General features: G+C 43.0%; 1 protein-coding gene across 1 annotated transcript in view; it reads right to left on the bottom strand.

Annotated features, from left to right (window-relative positions):
- Window positions 1-1,507, bottom strand: part of LOC142911327 (protocadherin Fat 1-like) — a 51,941-nt gene extending 50,434 nt beyond the window's left edge. The window contains exon 1 of the mRNA XM_076060318.1: window positions 1,391-1,507. The gene's annotated coding sequence lies outside the window, so the exon portion shown is untranslated. The remainder of the gene's footprint in view (window positions 1-1,390) is intronic.
- Window positions 1,508-19,524: the final 18,017 nt, after the last annotated feature.

The following is a 19,524-nucleotide window of genomic DNA, read 5'->3' as shown; positions in this document are numbered from 1 at the left end:
GACCTCAGCTGGAGCATCGCCCACGGCACCGTCACCACCAACGTCTTCCTGGCGCGCTTCACCGACACGTCCCCGGAGTGCCGGTTCTGCGGTAAAGTGGAGACGGTGGCGCACCAATACGTGGAGTGCAAGAGCCTGGACTCGCTGTTCAAGGTCCTGAGAAACATCCTCCTAAGGTTCAGCCTCCACTTCTCCCCGATGGTCCTCATCTTTGGATACCCGAAGGGCGACGGACCCCAACATCTTCAGGGGCTGGTCAACGTGCTCTTCGGCTACGCCAAGCTCGCCATATACAGGGCGAGGAAGGTGGCCCTGGAGGGGCAACGTCCGGCCAGCAGCCTGGGCATCTTCCGCGCTCTAGTCGGAGCCAGGGTGTGGCTGGAGTTCCGCCACGCCCGGCTGACCCACGCCGTGCCGGCCTTCAAGGAGCAGTGGGCGCTGGAGGAGGCCGTGTGCTCGGTGGCAGATGACGGAGAGCTCTGCATGCAGATCTGAGCTACCCGTCGGAGGCCGTTTGACTGTGGGAAGGGCTGCGTGCAGGTGCAGCACTTGTCGTAGTTATAAAGAAAATAGAGAGCGATAGAGAGCCAAATGGAGTAGGAAGAGAGGGGGCAGAGAGAGAGGGGGGGGGGGGGCGGAGAGGGGGTAGAGAGAGAGGAGAGGCAGAGAGGGGGGTAGAGAGAGAGGGGGGGGGGCAGAGAGGGGGTAGAGAGAGAGGGAAGGGGAAAAAAAGTAAAAAAATTGGGTCTTTCACTTAAAAGGGGGGGGGGGGTTACAAAAAGCAAAGATTAAAAAAAACGAAATGATGAACGGAGCAAAGTGTCGACTACACTGAGCATCTTCTTGCTTCTTCTGATCGTAAAAAAAGAGAGAGGGAGAGAGAGCGAGAGAGAGAGCGAGAGAGAGGGAGAGAGAGCGAGAGGGAGAGAGAGAAAGAGGGGGAGAGAGAGAGAGCGAGAGAGAGGGAGAGAGAGCGAGAGAGGGAGATAGAGAGGGAGAGAGAGAGGGAGAGAGAGAGAGAGGGAAGGGGAAAGACATTTTTTTTGGGTCTTTCACTTAAAAGGGGGGTGGTTTATATAAAGCAAAGCATTAAAAAAACACAAAAAAACCGAAATGATGAACGGAGCAAAGAGCCGACTACACCGAGCATCTCCTTGTTTCTTCTGATCGTAAAAAAAGAGAGAGAGGGAGAGAGAGGGCGAGAGAGAGAGGGAGAGAGAGAGATGGAGAGAGAGAGGGCTCCACTTTGTGCTGCTCTTGGCTGGCATCTAGCAGCTCACTACTGCGTGCCGCGTGTGTGTGGTGACCACCACGGGTAACGAGACACACACACTCCACGGGGATGACGATGCAATGGTGACGAGGACAGCTCCTCGTCGTGACACTCTACCTGCTGCGCAAAGAGCGGAGACCGAAGAGGCCGACGCCGAGGAGCCGCGGTCGGAGCCGGCGGAATCCTTCTCAGAGACGGCGAACAGACGCCATCGCTCCTGGGACTCGGCCTTCGTGGGCGTGGCCCTTTGGTCACGCCCCTCCTTAGGCCCCGCCCCTTGACTATGCCCCTTTCCAGGACCATCCATTGGCCACGCCCCCTTTTCAGGCTCCGCCCTTGGTCACGCCCCCGTTCCTAATTAATAACATTCAGTAGAGTCACGTAGGCATAAGAAATAATAAAATTACATAATAGCATACGACGTTTCGATTGCAACAAAAGCAATCATCAGGTACAGAAGAGCTACATTTAAGAGAGAGAGGAAACACATAACTGCAGATATATACACAGAGGAGCACACTAAATCAAACAGGTTTTAGAAAAATTTGGAAACCATATAAAGCAACACAGACCGCGACCGTCTGTGTTACTTTATATGGTTTCCAAATGTCCTCTTGAAATCACGCGATACCCCCCTCCCCCATTCTTTTGGCCAAGTGTAAGAAATACAATTTTAGACTTACAACTTTTTTTTGTTATTTCCTTTAAACCTTTATACGTGACTTTACCGAATGACCTAAAGGAACAGCTTTTATTATTTTAAATTTATTATTTTTAATTTCAAACTTATTTTGTATTTTCCTTCTACGTGACTTTACCGAAACAACCCAGAATTACGAATGTCGGCATTGACGAAAGTTTTAAGTAAAAAAATAATAATTATTATATTTGTGTGTGTGTGTCGCTTGGCAGGATGGTGGGATATGGCTGTAGCATGGAGCCCACGGAGACTTCATCCAGCAGTGGATTGACCACGTCGAGTGTGCATGATGATAACGTCATGTACACATGAAGTACGAATAGACACGCGTGTAGTTTTATATATGTGTGTGTGTGTACGGGGAGCGGTAGCGCAGTGGTTAGCGCATCTACGCTCCACGAACCCAGCAGCAGCTTCTACTAAGAGCAGTTCCATTACTGACCACGGCTGTCATCAGTGGCGAATGGTGTCGGAACCGGTTCTGTGAGTCCCATAGAGCGCCCCTTGGCCTTCAGTGCGGGTGGAGTAAAAAAAAAACTTTTTTTTTAATATCCGCAGTTGGGAAGACAAAGGCGGACGGGTGTGGGAGCTTCCATCGGTGCCTCTCTAACAGCCCTTGTGGCCCAACAGCGTCACACGCAGGTTTTTTTTTAAATATCCATCTATATTGATAGAGAGAGAGATATCTGAGTGTCTGACAGAGAATATCAACAGAGTGTGAATCCATCTAAATACGAGTAGACAGAGAGAGATTAAATGAAATGGCTTTCATTTAATCTCTCTCTGTCTCTCTCACATCACTCTGTCAGTCCACCGCAAGTGACATGATGATCATCATCATCTTGGCCTGCAGTGTGGTGAGTGAGTGGCTGGGTGAATGGGTGAGGGAGCGTTGTCCTGACCTGAGTGGTGAGTGAGTGGGTGAGTGGATGAGTGAGTGTTGTTGTGACCTGCAGTGTGGTGAGTGGTTGGTGTGATCTGCAGTGTGGTGAGTGGGTGAGTGAGTGGGTGAGTGAGTGTTGCTGTGACCTACAGTGTGGTGAGTGGGTGGTGAGTGGGTAAGTGTTGTCGTGACCTGCAGTGTGGTGAGTGAGTAGTGAGTGAGTGTTGTTGTGACCTGCAGTGTGGTGAGTGAGTGGTGAGTGGGTGAAGATTCACTGTTGTTTTGGTTTTAGGCTGTATATAAATGTTAAATTACATTTATTATTCATGTTAATGTGTGCTTCAGTCTGACATTGCATAGCGCATACATCAAGCAAACAAATACCCAGATCTCTTACTTGGCTTTTAATATACCACAGAGCCACATGCAGACTGCAGGCACCTATAAAGACCAGCATAGCACATCAATTGTGGTGTCATCTGCAGCATGGCCTCGCCACCTTTGTCTCCCCATTGCTGATGTTCACACACGACATCAGTCAGATATTTAAGGCTGAGTTGACCTTGGGAAGGCCCAGGACAGGTATGTTGTTGTATACCGCTGTATGTTGTTCAGCAGTGGATTGACTAAAGGCTGTACATTATTATTTTTACAGCTCATGAATAATGGCTGCATGGACGATTCATGCCAGGAGTGATGGCACAGTGGCGGATTAGAGATGGATAAGAGATGGATAAGTAAGTAATAAAATGGCACGGCATTTTTTTCTCTCTCAAAGGAATCAATCTTTATGGACATTTTGAACTGGGTCATAGTTTTACTTCTGCGCGCCTCTCGCATCTCCGCAAGTGACATGCGCGTGGCAGGGGCAGAGTTGCTATTATTAATGCCCGGTGGATTACGTAATGTCTGCAGGCGCATGTGCTACACCGCACTCTGTAATAAAACACGTGTTTGCGACAGGCGCGCTGTAACGGGAGATAATGAATCCGCGGCGGAATGATCAAGCATGGATCAAGCTGTGATATTTTGAACACCTGTTTCTTTCTGCTCGAGCATGGATCAAGCAGTGTTCGAGATTTTGCATGGTAAAAAAAAAAATCGGTCGATTCCCCGTTTATTTGAAGATTGTTGGGTCGTTAAAATACGTCGATTCCCGTAGCGGTATTCCACATATGGGTAAATCCACGCCTGATTATTCCATACGTGGGCCTAAAATGCGACCGTAATTTATTATTCATTCTGTCGCGGATTAATTTTGTCCTGTTGGAGCGCATTCCCAGGCAGTGGCGTTGGCCGTGCTTGCTAATGAGTTCTCCTCCGGGGCATTGGAGGCGTGCGCATTGATGCGACAGCGAGCTGAAAGAGTCCAAATACACGGAACGGCTGTGGCACCGGAACACGAGATTGATTTTCTGTTAGTGGCAAGTGCGTGGGGGCTGCTGCCCCTCATCTTCTTCCTCCTCCTCTTCCCTCCTCGTTGCTGCCGTTCGCAGCTCCGAGCTCGCTGCCTCCGCGCAAACTCCTACGAGACACGTCTCTTGGCTGGCTCTCGGCCACCTCGGGTCATTCGCACACACACGCTCCCCGCGTGCATTTCCCCTACACGTACCCAGGTATACGCCGCTGCCCACACTCGGCCATGCGCGGTTACCCACCACGTGCCCACGCTAAAAATAGCGCGGCGGCTGCCCGCGCGTCGCTCCCTTCGTCCGCTACGACTCGCGCTATAAATAGCCGTGTAAAGATGCGCGACCGCGGCTCCGCACGAGCACCACCAGTCATGCCACCGACCACAATGCCCACCACCACCACGATAGCCACAACTACCACTGCCACAACCGCAACAACCGTTGTATGATTATGCACGCGCGTACCCGGGTACCTCACGGCGCAGCTCTACACACACGCGGTAACCACCGCCAGCAGCAGCATCACGCACTTGAATTGCATAATCTTGTTTTATTTTACCGTCGATTATTTATTCTCCACGAATAAACAGACTAGACTGTTTCGATTTAAAGCTTTCGTGACTGCAAGGATTCATCTTCTTTGGTTCTTTCGGTAAAGTCACGTAGAATGAGAATAAAATAATAAATTGATAAAATAAAATAACACAATAATATTCTGACGACGTTTCGGCCACAACACAAGCGGCCTTCATCAGGTGAAGGGACGAGACTGTCTGGTAGGACAGCGCTGGAGTGAAAAAAGCCACGCTCAGATCATGACCTTTAAGCTGTGTCAGAAGAAACAAAGCGCCTTGACAAAGGAATTAGCATATAATTTAGCATTGAAATGGCCGAGTGATTAGCTTGTGACTGGTCACAGAAATGGCTATGTTAAAGTTAAAGCTTACACATCCGCAGAGGCACCCCTTGACAAAGGAATTAGCATAGAATTTAGCATTGAAATAGCTAAGTTAAAGCATACACATCCGCAGAGGCACCCCTTGACAAAGGAATTAGCATAGAATTTAGCATTGAAATAGCTGAGTGATTAGCTTGTAACTGGTCACAGAAATAGCTATGTTAAAGTCAGAGCATACACATTCACCGAGGCACCTAGTACAAATCAAACAGGAGAATTTAGCATTGAAATAACTAGGCGAATTTAGCATTGAAATAACTGAGTGATTAGCTAGTGACTGGTCACAGAAATGGCTATGTTGAAGTCAAGGCCTATACATCTGAGCTATTCACAGTAACTGGGTATACAATACAATGTATAATGAATACTACATAGTGAACCAATAAAAAACTAAAATATAAATTACCTTAATGTTATCAATAAACTCTATATTCTCCAATCAGCTAAGCTACCAACAATAAGTCGTTATATATCACAATGCTATATGGTGAAAAAAAAATGGGTGGATTCTTACCCTCAACTTTAGCAACACGGATAGCTACGGGCCCCGTTCAGACGGACGAGTTCATCCAAGGTCGAAACAGAGGAGGGGGAGAGAGACAGCTGCGAGGCGCTATTATACTCCATGTTGTAAACCATACCATTAACCGTGGTGTGAGAGGTATTAAGAGTCAATGCTGGCGAAAGAGCTGCGGTCTGAAGGTCATCGTGAAATACAATTAATTAAGAACGGAAATGGTTTAAAACATCTTTCCAATGGTTACTAAGCCAGAATCCATCTTCTCGGTTGAAATTGTCTCTGTGCTTGTATATGTGAATGGCCTCATGAACGAATCTCTCATGGTAGCCGGCTAGTTTGCAAAGAACCTCCGTCTTGGAGAAGTCAATGTCATGTGAGCCCACTGAATTATAACAGTGATCTGCCACGGCAGAGGAGTTCGTCCTACCGTGTTTCAAGTCTGCTTTATGTTCGCGGATGCGGTCCGAGATATGTCGTTTTATGTATTGTGTTGAATCGGACCTGGATCTTGTGTTTATTCAGGATTTTGGAGATCTTTTTAGTGACCCCTGCAATGTAGGGTAAGGTGATGGTTTTGAGTGGCTCCACAAGAGAATCCTTCTTCATGACTGGAGTGATGGCTTTGCGAATTGTGTAGTCGGAGTAACCATTAGCCCTGAGAGCCTGGTGTACGTGATTGAGTTCACTGGTAATGTGTTCCTGGTTGGAAATGCATTGGGCTCTATGGTATAGAGTCTTGATGAGGGAGTTCTTCTGGGATGGATGGTGGTGGGAATCCGGTTTCAAGTAAGCATCTGTATGGGTGGCTTTCCTGTAGACAGAGTGGCTCATTGAACCATCATGTCTCCTTTTACTTAAGACATCCAAAAAGGGTAGTTTGCCATCTTTTTCGACCTCCATGGTAAATCTGATGGCTGGGTATATGGAATTGATGTGGTCGCGGAATTGGTCTAGAGCAGGCTGGCCATGTGGCCAGCTGACAAAGGTGTCATCCACGTACCTCTTCCATAAGGTCGGGCGTAGAGTGGCAGTCTGGATGGCGTCAGTTTCAAATTTTTCCATGAATACGTTGGCTACAACCCGAGATAAGGGGAGCCCATTGGGGTGCCCTCAGTTTGTTTGTAGAAAGTTCCATTCCAGGTGAAGTATGTGTGTTGTGAATGTGTATGCTCTGACTTTAACATAGCTATCTCTGTGACCAGTTACAAGCTAATCACTCAGCTATTTCAATGCTAAATTCTATGCTAATTCCTTTGTCAAGGGGTGCCTCTGCGGATGTGTATGCTTTAACTTAGCTATTTCAATGTTAAATTCTATGCTAATTCCTTTGTCAAGGGGTGCCTCTGCGGATGTGTATGCTTTAACTTTAACATAGCCATTTCTGTGACCAATCACAAGCTAATCACTCGGCCATTTCAATGCTAAATTATATGCTAATTCCTTTGTAAAGGTGCTTTGTTTCTTCTGACACAGCTTAAAGGTCGTGATCTGAGCGTGGCCTTTTTTCACTCTAGCGCTGTCCTACCAGACAGTCTCGTCCCTTCACCTGATGAAGGCTGCTTGTGTTGTTGCCGAAACGTCGTGAGAATATTATTGTGTTATTTTATTTATCAATTTATTATTTTATTCTCATTCTACGTGACTTTACCGAAATAACCAAAGAAGACTAGACTGTGCATGTCAGTGCGGACCAGCAGGACAGGTCTAACCTATCTCTCTACTGCCCGATGCTTAATCGACCTGTCCGCTCTCTCTATTTTCTCTCCGAATTTCGCCACCTTTAGTCTTACCCCTCTCCCTCGTACTTGCGGTCCGACCTCGCGGCGATGGAGGTCGCGGCAAGATGATGCTGCAAACGGAATCTGGCTGCTCTCTGCCCCGTCTCACGGACGTGCGAGTAACAGTGAGGTGACGGCTCCTCGATCCCTCCCTCCTGTTGATCTTCAAAGCCCTCGCGCCGCCAATCTGCGGTGCATCACGGGTAGAACCATTAATCCGCGGTGCATCATGGGTAGAGACGCTAACCCGCGGTGCATTATGGGTAGAGACGCTAACCCGCGGTGCATCATGGGTAGAGACGCTAACCCACGGTGCATCATGGGTAGAGATGCTAACCCGTGGTGCACCATGGGTAGAGAAGCTTAAACCCGCGTTGCCCCACTCCCCACCTGCCTGCTGGTCCGCGTGTGTCCTGGGCATCTCCTCACTGCGGTTCTCAGCGAGTTCGCCGTGGTCATTTAAGTTAAGCCACGGCGCCCCAGTGTCATTTGGCCTGGGGGGGGGGGGGGGTGCCTGCCAATTCCCTGGCCCTTAGAAACCGTGGAGCACCCCCACGAGGGGGCCTCTCGGGTAAAAACTCAGGGCAGGTGCCCGCCCCCTCCCCACGAGGCCCTACGTGAGTGTGTGTGTTTATGTGGGGGGGGGGGGGGGGAAGTGCTGTGACGGGAGCCGGGTGGCTTCTCGGTCGCAGCAGCACAGCGACTGCCCCGGTTTCGACGGAGCGGCTTCGCTGTTGTGGCACCACACAGGTGCACTAATGCACGGTACCGTTATTTTATCATTAGCCCAGTGAGTACCGTTATTTTATAATTAGCCCAGTCAGTAGCGTTATTTTATCATTAGCCCAGTGAGTACCGTTATTTTATCATTAGCCCAGTGAGTACCGTTATTTTATCATTAGCACAGTGAGTACTGTTATTTTATCATTAACCCAGTCAGTACCGTTATTTTATCATTAGCCCAGTGAGTACCGTTATTTTATCATTAGCCCAGTGAGTACCGTTATTTTATCATTAGGCCGGTGAGTACCGTTGTTTTATCATTAGCCCAGTCAGTACCGTTATTTTATCATTAGCCCAGCGAGTACCGTTATTTTATCATTAGCCCAGCGAGTACTGTTATTTTATCATTAGCCCAGTGAGTACCGTTATTTTATCATTAGCCCAGTGAGTACCGTTATTTTATCATTAGCCCAGTGAGTATGGTTATTTTATCATTAGCCCAGTGAGTACCGTTATTTTATCATTAGCCGAGTGAGTACCGTTATTTTATCATTAGCTCAGTGAGTACCGTTATTTTATCATTAGCCCAGTGAGTACCATTATTTCATCATTAGCCCAGTGAGTACCGTTATTTTATCATTAGCCCAGTGAGTACCGTTATTTTATCATTAGCCCAGTGAGTACCGTTATTTTATCATTAGCCCAGTGAGTACCGTTATTTTATCATTAGCCCAGTGAGTACTGTTATTTTATCATTAGTCCAGTCAGTACCGTTAATTTATCATTAGCCCAGTGAGTACCGTTATTTTATCATTAGCCCAGCGAGTACCGTTATTTTATCATTAGCCCAGCGAGTACCGTTATTTTATCATTAGCCCAGCGAGTACCGTTATTTTATCCTTAGCCCAACGAGTACCGTTATTTTATCCTTAGCCCAGCGAGTACCGTTATTTCATCATTAGCCCGGCGAGTACTGTTATTTTATCATTAGCCCAGTGAGTACCGTTATTTTATCATTAGCCCAGTGAGTAGCGTTATTTTATCATTAGCACAGTGAGTACCGTTATTTTATCATTAACCCAGTCAGTACCGTTATGTTATCATTAGCCCAGTGAGTACCGTTATTTTATCATTAGCCCAGTGAGTTCCGTTATTTTATCATTAGCCCAGTGAGTACCATTATTTTATCATTAGGCCGGTGAGTACCGTTATTTTATCCTTAGCCCAGTGAGTACCGTTATTTTATCATTAGCCCAGTGAGTACCGTTATTTTATCATTAGCCCAGTGAGTACCGTTATTTAATCATTAGCCCAGTGAGTACCGTTATTTTATCATTAGCCCAATGAGTATGGTTATTTTATCATTAGCCCAGTGAGTACCGTTATTTTATCATTAGCCCAGTGAGTACCGTTATTTTATCATTAGCCCAGTGAGTATGGTTATTTTATCATTAGCCCAGTGAGTACCGTTATTTTATCATTAGCCCAGTGAGTACCATTATTTTATCATTAGCCCAGTGAATAACGTTATTTTATCATTAGCCCAGTGAGTATGGTTAGTTTATCATTAGCCCAGTGAGTACCGTTATTTTATCATTAGCCCAGCGAGTACCGTTATTTTATCATTAGCCCAGCGAGTACCGTTATTTTATCATTAGCCCAGCGAGTACCGGTATTTTATCCTTAGCCCAACGAGTACCGTTATTTTATCCTTAGCCCAGCGAGTACCGTTATTTCATCATTAGCCCGGCGAGTACTGTTATTTTATCATTAGCCCAGTGAGTACCGTTATTTTATCATTAGCCCAGTGAGTAGCGTTATTTTATCATTAGCACAGTGAGTACCGTTATTTTATCATTAACCCAGTCAGTACCGTTATTTTATCATTAGCCCAGTGAGTACCGTTATTTTATCATTAGCCCAGTGAGTACCGTTATTTTATCATAAGCCCAGTGAGTACCGTTATTCTATCATTAGGCCGGTGAGTACCGTTATTTTATCCTTAGCCCAGTGAGTACCGTTATTTTATCATTAGCCCAGTGAGTACCGTTATTTTATCATTAGCCCAGTGAGTACGGTTATTTAATCATTAGCCCAGTGAGTACCGTTATTTTATCATTAGCCCAGTGAGTATGGTTATTTTATCATTAGCCAGTGAGTACCGTTATTTTATCATTAGCCCAGTGAGTACCGTTATTTTATCATTAGCCCAGTGAGTATGGTTATTTTATCATTAGCCCAGTGAGTACCGTTATTTTATCATTAGCCCAGTGAGTACCATTATTTTATCATTAGCCCAGTGAATAACGTTATTTTATCATTAGCCCAGTGAGTATGGTTATTTTATCATTAGCCCAGTGAGTACCGTTATTTTATCATTAGCCCAGCGAGTACCGTTATTTTATCATTAGCCCAGCGAGTACCGTTATTTTATCATTAGCCCAGCGAGTACCGTTATTTTATCCTTAGCCCAACGAGTACCGTTATTTTATCCTTAGCCCAGCGAGTACCGTTATTTCATCATTAGCCCGGCGAGTACTGTTATTTTATCATTAGCCCAGTGAGTACCGTTATTTTATCATTAGCCCAGTGAGTAGCGTTATTTTATCATTAGCACAGTGAGTACCGTTATTTTATCATTAACCCAGTCAGTACCGTTATGTTATCATTAGCCCAGTGAGTACCATTATTTTATCATTAGCCCAGTGAGTACCGTTATTTTATCATTAGCCCAGTGAGTACCGTTATTCTATAATTAGGCCGGTGAGTACCGTTATTTTATCTTTAGCCCAGTGAGTACCGTTATTTTATCATTAGCCCAGTGAGTACCGTTATTTTATCATTAGCCCAGTGAGTACCGTTATTTAATCATTAGCCCAGTGAGTACCGTTATTTTATCATTAGCCCAGTGAGTATGGTTATTTTATCATTAGCCCAGTGAGTACCGTTATTTTATCATTAGCCCAGTGAGTACCGTTATTTTATCATTAGCCCAGTGAGTATGGTTATTTTATCATTAGCCCAGTGAGTACCGTTATTTTATCATTAGCCCAGTGAGTACCATTATTTTATCATTAGCCCAGTGAATACCGTTATTTTATCATTAGGCAAGTGAGTACCATTATTTTATCCTTAGCCCAGTGAGTACCGTTATTTTATCATTAGCCCAGTGAGTACCGTTATTTTATCATTAGCCCAGTGAGTACCGTTATTTTATCATTAGCCCAGTGAGTACCGTTATTTTATCATTAGCCCAGTGAGGATTGTTATTTTATCATTAGTCCAGTCAGTACCGTTATTTTATCATTAGCCCAGTGAGTACCGTTATTTTATCATTAGCCCAGCGAGTATCGTTTTTTTATCATTAGCCCAGCGAGTACTGTTATTTTATCATTAGCCCAGTGAGGATTGTTATTTTATCATTAGTCCAGTCAGTACCGTTTTTTTATCATTAGGCCAGTGAGTACCGTTATTTTATCATTAGCCCAGTGAGTACCGTTATTTTATCATTAGCCCAGTGAGTACTGTTATTTTATCATTAGTCCAGTCAGTACCGTTATTTTATCATTAGCCCAGTGAGTACCGTTATTTTATCATTAGCCCAGTGAGTACCATTATTTTATCATTAGCCCAGCGAGTACCGTTATTTTATCATTAGCCCAGCGAGTTCCGTTATTTTATCCTTAGCCCAGCGAGTACCGTTATTTTATCCTTAGCCCAGCGAGTACCGTTATTTCATCATTAGCCCAGTGAATATGGTTATTTTATCATTAGCCCAGTGAGTACCGTTATTTTATCATTAGCCCAGTGAGTACCGTTATTTTATCATTAGCCCAGTGAGTATGGTTATTTTATCATTAGCCCAGTGAGTACCATTATTTTATCATTAGCCCAGTGAATACCGTTATTTTATCATTAGCCCAGTGAGTACCGTCATTCTATCATTAGCCCAGTGAGTACCGTTATTTTATCATTAGCCCAGTGAGTACCGTTATTTTATCATTAGCCCAGTGAGTACCGTTATTTTATCATTAGCCCAGTGAGGACTGTTATTTTATCATTAGTCCAGTCAGTACCGTTATTTTATCATTAGCCCAGTGAGTACCGTTATTTTATCATTAGCCCAGCGAGTACCGTTACTTTATCATTAGCCCAGCGAATTCCGTTATTTTATCATGAGCCCAGCGAGTACCGTTATTTTATCCTTAGCCCAGCGAGTACCGTTATTTTATCATCAGCCCAGTGAGTACCATTATTTTATCATTAGCACAGTGAGTACCATTATTTTATCATTAACCCAGTCAGTACCGTTATGTTATCATTAGCCCAGTGAGTACCGTTATTTTATCATTAGCCCAGTGAGTACCGTTATTTTATCATTAGCCCAGTGAGTACCGTTATTTTATCATTAGGCCGGTGAGTACCGTTATTTTATTTTTAGCCCGGTGAGTACCGTTATTTTATCATTAGCCGAATGAGTACCGTTATTTTGTCATTAGCCCAGTGAGTACCGTTATTTTATCATTAGCCCAGTGAGTACCGTTATTTTATCATTAGCCCAGTGAGTATGGTTTTTTTATCATTAGCCCAGTGAGTACCGTTATTTTATCATTAGCCCAGTTAGTACCGTTATTTTATCATTAGCCCAGTGAGTACCGTTATTTTATCATTAGGCCAGTGAGTACCGTTGTTTTATCATTAGCCCAGTGAGTACCGTTATTTCATCATTAGCCCGGTCAGTACCGTTATTTTATCATTAGCCCAGTGAGTACCGTTATTTTATCATTAGCCCAGTGAGTACCGTTATTTTATCTTTAGCCCAGTGAGTACCGTTATTTTATCGTTAGCCCAGCGAGTACTGTTATTTAATCATTAGCCCAGTGAGTACCGTTATTTTATCATTAGCCCAGTGAGTACCGTTATTTTATCATTAGCCCAGTCAGTACCGTTATTTAATAATTAGCCCAGTGAGTACCGTTATTTTATCATTAGCCCGGTCAGTACCGTTATTTTATCATTAGGCCAGTGAGTACCGTTGTTTTATCATTAGCCCGGTCAGTACCGTTATTTTATCATTAGGCCAGTGAGTGCCGTTGTTTTATCATTAGCCCAGTGAGTACCGTTATTTCATCATTAGCCTGGTCAGTACCGTTATTTTATCTTTAGCCCAGTGAGTACCGTTATTTTATCATTAGCCCAGCGAGTACTGTTATTTAATCATTAGCCCAGTGAGTACCGTTATTTTATCATTAGCCCAGTGAGTACCGTTATTTTATCATTAGCCCAGTGAGTACCGTTATTTTGTCATTAGCCCAGTGAGTATCGTTATTTTATCATTAGCCCGGTCAGTACCCTTATTTTATCATTAGGCCAGTGAGTACCGTTGTTTTATCATTAGCCCAGTGAGTACCGTTATTTCATCATTAGCCCGGTCAGTACCGTTATTTTTTCTTTAGCCCAGTGAGTACCGTTATTTTATCATTAGCCCAGCGAGTACTGTTATTTAATCATTAGCCCAGTGAGTACCGTTATTTTTTCTTTAGCCCAGTGAGTACTGTTATTTTATCATTAGCCCAGTCAGTACCTTTATTTAATCATTAGCCCAGTGAGTACCGTTATGTTATCATTAGCCCAGTGAGTACCGTTATTCAATCATTAGCCCAGTGAGTACTGTGATTTTATCATTAGCCCAGTGAGTACCGTCATTTTATCATTAGCCCAGTGAGTACTGTTATTTTATCATTAGTCCAGTCAGTACCGTTATTTTATCATTAGCCCAGTGATTACCGTTATTTTATCATTAGCCCAGCGAGTACCATTATTTTATCATTAGCCCAGCGAATACCGTTATTTTATCATTAGCCCAGTGAGTACTGTTATTTTATCATTAGTCCAGTCAGTACCGTTATTTTATCATTAGCCCAGTGAGTACCGTTATTTTATCATTAGCCCAGCGAGTACCGTTATTTTATCATTAGCCCAGCGAGTACCATTATTTTATCATTAGCCCAGCGAGTACCGTTATTTTATCCTTAGCCCAGCGAGTACCGTTATTTTATCATTAGCCCAGCGAGTACTGTTATTTTATCATTAGCCCAGTGAGTACCGTTATTTTATCATTCGCCCAGTGAGTACCGTTATTTTATCATTAGCCCAGTGAGTACCGTTATTTTATCATAAGCCCAGTCAGTACCGTTATTTTATCATTGGCCCAGTGAGTACCGTTATTTTATCATTAGCCCAGTGAGTACCGTTATTTTATCATTAATCCAGTGAGTACCGTTATTTTATCATTAGCCCAGTGAGTACCGTTATTTTATCATTAGCCCAGCGAGTACCATTATTTTATCATTAGCCCAGCGAGTACCATTATTTTATCATTAGCCCAGCGAGTACCGTTATTTTATCCTTAGCCCAGCGAGTACCGTTATTTTATCATTAGCCCAGCGAGTACTGTTATTTTATCATTAGCCCAGTGAGTACCGTTATTTTATCATTAGCCCAGTGAGTACCGTTATTTTATCATTAGCCCAGTGAGTACCGTTATTTTATCATAAGCCCAGTCAGTACCGTTATTTTATCATTGGCCCAGTGAGTACCGTTATTTTATCATTAGCCCAGTGAGTACCGTTATTTTATCATTAATCCAGTGAGTACCATTATTTTATCATTAGCCCAGCGAGTACCGTTATTTTATCATTAGCCCAGCGAGTACCATTATTTTATCATTAGCCCAGCGAGTACCGTTATTTTATCCTTAGCCCAGCGAGTACTGTTATTTTATCATTAGCCCAGTGAGTACCGTTATTTTATCATTAGCCCAGTGAGTACCGTTATTTTATCATTAGCCCAGTGAGTACCGTTATTTTATCATAAGCCCAGTCAGTACCGTTATTTTATCATTGGCCCAGTGAGTACCGTTATTTTATCATTAGCCCAGTGAGTACCGTTATTTTATCATTAATCCAGTGAGTACCGTTATTTTATCATTAGCCCAGTGAGTACCGTTATTTTATCATTAGCCCAGCGAGTACCGTTATTTTATCATTAGCCCAGCGAGTACCATTATTTTATCATTAGCCCAGCGAGTACCGTTATTTTATCATAAGCCCAGTCAGTACCGTTATTTTATCATTGGCCCAGTGAGTACCGTTATTTTATCATTAGCCCAGTGAGTACCGTTATTTTATCATTAATCCAGTGAGTACCGTTATTTTATCATTAGCCCAGCGAGTACCATTATTTTATCATTAGCCCAGTGAGTACCGTTATTTTATCATAAGCCCAGTCAGTACCGTTATTTTATCATTGGCCCAGTGAGTACCATTATTTTATCATTAGCTCAGTGAGTACCGTTATTTTATCATTAATCCAGTGAGTACCATTATTTTATCATTAGCCCAGCGAGTACCGTTATTTTATCATTAGCCCAGCGAGTACCATTATTTTATCATTAGCCCAGCGAGTACCGTTATTTTATCCTTAGCCCAGCGAGTACTGTTATTTTATCATTAGCCCAGTGAGTACCGTTATTTTATCATTAGCCCAGTGAGTACCGTTATTTTATCATTAGCCCAGTGAGTACCGTTATTTTATCATAAGCCCAGTCAGTACCGTTATTTTATCATTGGCCCAGTGAGTACCGTTATTTTATCATTAGCCCAGTGAGTACCGTTATTTTATCATTAATCCAGTGAGTACCGTTATTTTATCATTAGCCCAGTGAGTACCGTTATTTTATCATTAGCCCAGCGAGTACCGTTATTTTATCATTAGCCCAGCGAGTACCATTATTTTATCATTAGCCCAGCGAGTACCGTTATTTTATCCTTAGCCCAGCGAGTACCGTTATTTTATCATTAGCCCAGCGAGTACTGTTATTTTATCATTAGCCCAGTGAGTACCGTTATTTTATCATTAGCCCAGTGAGTACCGTTATTTTATCATTAGCCCAGTGAGTACCGTTATTTTATCATAAGCCCAGTCAGTACCGTTATTTTATCATTGGCCCAGTGAGTACCGTTATTTTATCATTAGCCCAGTGAGTACCGTTATTTTATCATTAATCCAGTGAGTACCGTTATTTTATCATTAGCCCAGTGAGTACCGTTATTTTATCATTAGCCCAGTCAGTACCGTTATTGTATTCATAATAAAGGTTTTTGGGTTAGATCGCGTTTATTTATAAATGTGTCGTAACCTTCCACCACCCGACAGGGCCAATCAGCAAAAAAAGTGTCACGTTGACAAAAGACAATTCAATACTTTAGCCCACCGGTGTGTTGAAGAGTGAATCCACATTTACAGTTTGAGTAGGACGTTTCGCTGGTAAATAAACAAAAGGAAGGAGCAGCAATGGGTTCTCCTTTATCCCCTGCTATAGCAAATTTGTACATGGAAAACTTTGAAATAAGAGCACTTGCCTCGAGCACATTAAAACCATCCTTTTGGTTTAGATATGTGGATGACACTTTGGTTGTCTGGCCACATGGTAAAGATACACTTAATGATTTTCTAAATCATCTCAATGCACAAAACCCGGCCATCCAGTTCACCATGGAAATGGAGGTGAATAACACACTCCCATTCCTAGATATTTTGCTTGGACATGGCCTAAACGGTAAAATAACACACAGCGTTTACAGAAAGCAAACGCACACTGATGCCTATCTGAATGCAGAATCACATCATCATCCAGCTCAGAAATCCTCTCTTATCAAGACGCTCATACATCGGGCTAAAACAGTGTCAGATGATGAGAGTCTAGTGAGAGAGATTAAACACGTTAAAGATGCACTACGACAGAATGGCTACAATAATGCTCAAATTAACAGAGCACTGAATGCCAAATCACGATCGCAAAGCAATACTGCTGAAAGCGACCAGATTGTTAAAACAATAAAAATTCCATATATCTCAAGAGTAACTGACAAATTAGCCCGTGTTTTGCAAAAGCAAAACATTACAGTAAGATTTGGTACAGTACACAAAATTCAAAAACTAGTATCTTGCACTAAAGATGCATTACATAAATTATCAACAGAAGGTGTATATCGGATTAATTGTTTATGTGGCAGCTGCTACATTGGACAGACGGGACGTAACATCCGCGTAAGACTAAAAGAACATCAGAGAAATATTAAATTATCTCAAACACAACTGTCGGCAGTGGCAGAACATGCTTGTCAACAAGGACACTCAATTGATTTTGTTGTTATATTCTGTTTTGTCCATGATGACAGTGGCATTGCCCTTGTCGGCTGAGAGGACGACAATATCACTTTTCTTTTTTAATTGAGATAATTCAAAACGTTCGTCTTTGCTGATGTTGCTGGGTGGCAACTTAGCGTTTTTGAGGGTTGCAGCGATTTCAGATCTTGCTACGTCTGCAGAGATGTGACTCAAGCCCTTGAGTGCAACGTCGACATAGGCAATGATATCATTAACCGGTAAGTGTCTCGGTGTGACAGCAAAGTTTATACCTTTAGCTAAAACGGATTTCAGACCATCAGAAATATTACATACACCCAGCCATCAGATTTACCATGGAGGTCGAAAAAGATGGCAAACTACCCTTTTTGGATGTCTTAATTAAAAGAAGACATGATTTTAAATTTTGATTTAAAGCTTTCGTGACTGCAGTAATTCATATTCTTAGTTCTTTCGGTAAAGTCACGTTGAAGGGAAACAATAAAATATATATTTTATTATTTTATTATTTTATTGTTTCCCTTCAACGTGACTTTACCGAAATAACTAAGAATAAGAAGACATGATGGTTCAATGAGCCACTCTGTCTACAGGAAAGCTACCCATACAGATGCTTACTTGAAACCGGATTCCCACCACCATCCATCCCAGAAGAACTCCCTCATCAAGACTCTATACCATAGAGCCCAATGCATTTCCGACCAGGAACACATTACCAGTGAACTCAAGCACGTACACCAGGCTCTCAGGGCTAATGGTTACTCCGACTACACAATCTGCAAAGCCATCACTCCAGTCATGAAGAAGGATCCTCTTGTGGAGCCACTCAAAACCATCACCTTACCCTACATTGCAGGGGTCACTAAAAAGATCTCCAAAATCCTGAATAAACACAAGATCCAGGTCCGATTCAACACAGTACATAAAATCTGTGATCTAGTTCCATCTGTAAAAGATGCTGTTCCAGACATACAGTACCCGGGCGTTTACAAACTAAAGTGCCTCTGTGGTACCCGCTACATTGGAGAAACCAAACGACATATCTCGGACCGCATCCGCGAACATAAAGCAGACTTGAAACACGGTAGAACGAACTCCTCTGCCGTGGCAGATCACTGTTATAATTCAGTGGGCTCACATGACATTGACTTCTCCAAGACGGAGGTTCTTTGCAAACCAACCGGCTACCATGAGAGATTCGTTCATGAGGCCATTCACATATACAAGCACAGAGACAATTTCAACCGAGAAGATGGATTCTGGCTTAGTAACCATTGGAAAGATGTTTTAAACCATTTCCGTTCTTAATTAATTGTATCTTACAATCACCTTCAGACCGCAGCTCTTTCGCTGGCATTGACTCTTAATACCTCTCACACCACGGTTAATGGTATGGTTTACAACATGGAGTATAACAGCGCCTCGCAGCTGTCTCTCTCCCCCTCCTCTGTTCCGACCATGGATGAACTCGTCCGTCTGAACGGGGCCCGTAGCTATCCGTGTTGCTAAAGTTGAGGGTAAGAATCCACCCATTTTTTTGCCATATAGCATCGTGATATATAACGACTTATTGTTGGTGGCTTAGTTGATTGGAGAATATAGAGTTTATTGATAACATTGAGGTGATTTATATTTTAGTTTTTTATTGGTTCACTATGTAGTATTCATTATATATTGTATTGTATACCCAGTTACTGTGAATAGCTCAGATGTGTAGGCCTTGACTTCAACATAGCCATTTCTGTGACCAGTCACAAGCTAATCACTCAGTTATTTCAATGCTAAATTCGCCTAGTTATTTCAATGCTAAATTCTCATGTTTGATTTGTACTAGGTGCCTCGGTGAATGTATATGCTCTGACTTTAACATAGCTATTTCTGTGACCAGTTACAAGCTAATCACTCAGCTATTTCAATGCTAAATTCTATGCTAATTCCTTTGTCAAGGGGTGCCTCTGCGGATGTGTATACTTTAACTTAGCTATTTCAATGCTAAATTCTATGCTAATTCCTTTGTCAAGGGGTGCCTTTGCGGATGTGTATGCTTTAACTTTAACATAGCCATTT

Source organism: Petromyzon marinus, unplaced genomic scaffold, assembly GCF_048934315.1.
Source record: "Petromyzon marinus isolate PM22_M1 ecotype Great Lakes invasive population unplaced genomic scaffold, UKy_Petmar_22M1.pri1.0 PM_G_Scaffold_18, whole genome shotgun sequence".
In the NCBI taxonomy this organism is placed as follows: Eukaryota; Metazoa; Chordata; class Hyperoartia; order Petromyzontiformes; family Petromyzontidae; genus Petromyzon; species Petromyzon marinus.
Note: the sequence above shows the minus strand (reverse complement) of the source record. Positions and strands in the feature narration are given on the sequence as shown.